Source organism: Otolemur garnettii, unplaced genomic scaffold (assembly GCF_000181295.1).
Source record: "Otolemur garnettii isolate 467f Iridium unplaced genomic scaffold, OtoGar3 scaffold00039, whole genome shotgun sequence".
Classification (NCBI taxonomy): domain Eukaryota; kingdom Metazoa; phylum Chordata; class Mammalia; order Primates; family Galagidae; genus Otolemur; species Otolemur garnettii.
In genome coordinates, this window is record NW_003852434.1 from 13,931,055 (window position 1) to 13,933,247 (window position 2,193).

At 43.0% G+C, this 2,193-nt stretch overlaps 1 protein-coding gene across 1 annotated transcript in view; it reads right to left on the reverse strand.

Annotated features, from left to right (window-relative positions):
* Positions 1–382, reverse strand: part of MTHFD2L (methylenetetrahydrofolate dehydrogenase (NADP+ dependent) 2 like) — a 128,506-nt gene extending 128,124 nt beyond the window's left edge. Inside the window, exon 1 of the mRNA XM_012805374.2 lies at positions 234–382. The gene's annotated coding sequence lies outside the window, so the exon portion shown is untranslated. The remainder of the gene's footprint in view (positions 1–233) is intronic.
* Positions 383–2,193: the final 1,811 nt, after the last annotated feature.

The window sequence follows — 2,193 nt, forward strand, 5'->3', positions numbered from 1 at the left end:
TAGTTATGTTTTGCCATTTGTATGATTGTGTAGGTGGTTATTATGGTAGGAGGGTCCCACAAGGTAAGTATCTAAGGCCCATGAAAGTCATTTTGCAGTCCTGCCAATACTAAATGAATGCAAATAGAGATTTTTTTGTTTTAATAACAAAATTTCAAATCATTTTTGGATAGTCTTGTTTTCTGAGAATCAGAGACAAAAGAAAACTCTATTGATCAGAAAGATGTGCCTACCTTCGCACGGTGCCACAGAAAGCACGGCACTGCCGAGGGAGCAGCAGAGCAGAGCCAGCGAGGGACGGAGTCTTTCCAGTTCCCTGGGCCCAACTGGGTGTGGGCTGAGCTACCCCTGGGGGCTTGTGCTGGCTGGCATGCTCCTGAGGCTTTTGATATCATTGCAACACTCGATGTGTGTGGATTCTCATCCACACGCTGTGTTATTGGAAATTACATGCAAATCAACATGCCCCCTGCACTTTGAAACTAACCTTGACAGAAACAAACACTCTCGTGGCTCTTAACACATTTCAACACACTTAAATTTTAACCGGATGGAGTATAAATATTCTATTAAACATACATACTTTTCAATGAGTTATTTTTATTTATAACCCTAATTTTCATAACATTTATACTTGAAATAACTTTAAATTTATAGAAAAGTTAAAAGAATATAAAGAATTCCAGAATAATTTTCACCCAGATTTCCCAATATTTCCTAAGAAAAAGAAAATTCTCTTGTAAAACCAGAGTACAATGATCAAAGCTAGGAAATTAATGGTGATACAGTGCTATTATCTAATTTGTAGATTTTTTGCAAATTATGACAGTTATCCCAGTAATGTCCTGTGTCCAACCTGCAACCCACAGGCTGGCCACATGCAGATTAGCTGAGGGCTGTCTTGCTGATGTGTGGTGGTGGGTACCACAAAAAGGATGCGTGGAACTTTCCTTTCGCTTATCAGCTTTGCTGAGTGTTTGTGTTTACTGTATGGGCCAAGATAACTGTCATTCTAATGTATGGCAGGAAAAAAAAAGGTTGGACAACCCTGCTTTACATATCTGGGTGGATGGACTGATGGGTGGGTGAATGAATGGAGGGGGCAGGGATAGACAGGTAGATAAACTGTCCTGGGGTCTGCTGCAGGCTCGCACGTAGTTGTTGTGTCTCCTAAGCTTCCTTTATTCTGAAATTTATCTAATGTTCCTTTATGATTAAATTCATTTTGGGGAGAATATCCCAGGGTGATGTGTACCTCTCGTGAATTGTATCAGGATATGCTCAATTTCTGCACACAAAGAATAGTTTAAGGAATTCTCCACACCCCCCCCCCAGAACCCCTAAGAAATAGGACATTAAAGCGTCTATTCAGGCCAGTAAGGGGGGGGGGGAGTATTGCTGAATGTACAAGTTTGCTAGGGCTGCCCCAGACCAGGTGCCTTAAGGAACAGAAACTCATTCCCTCTCAGTTCTAGAGTCTGGAACTCTACAGTCAACATGTGGACAGGTCTGTTTCTGTGGAGGGCTCCCCCCTTGCTGACACCCATCCTCTCCTGTGTCCTCACGTGGCCTGTCCTCTGAGCTCACATGTCCCTAGTGCCTCTCCCACTTTGTATAAGGACACCAATCATATTAGATTAGGACCAGCTCCTATGACCTCACTTACTCTTAATTCCCTCTTGAAGGACCCTGTTTCCCAAGCACAGTCACCTTCCGAGGTGCACCATTCAGAGTTCAACATATGAGTTTGTGGGGACCACAATTCAGTCCACAACACTGAGAGAAACCCCTTTGCTCTATGGCTACCTTTGTTCCTTTTGGGTTGATGAGAGAAGTTTCAGCGTCTGGCGTAATGAGCACCACGAAAAGACTTGCAGAAGTTACAATTTACAAAAACTTCATTTTTCCTTCTCCTGAGCTCAAGGTGGCCATGAACAGCTGAGGCTCGAGTGCGTAGGGGTGTGAGGGGATAGAAGAGGGTGGACTTTGTTTATGGCCCCTGGGGAAGACAAGCAAGCATTTATCCCCTCAGTGTTTAGTCTCTAATGTTTGCACTTTTTAACTTAATCATTTTTCATTAACTTATTGTAACGTAACAAAATCACTGTTATTCACAATCTCATAAATGCATTTCCGCCAGGTTCTGCGCCAAGCCCAGTGGTGGGTTTTCTAAGTACAACAGTGAACACGACG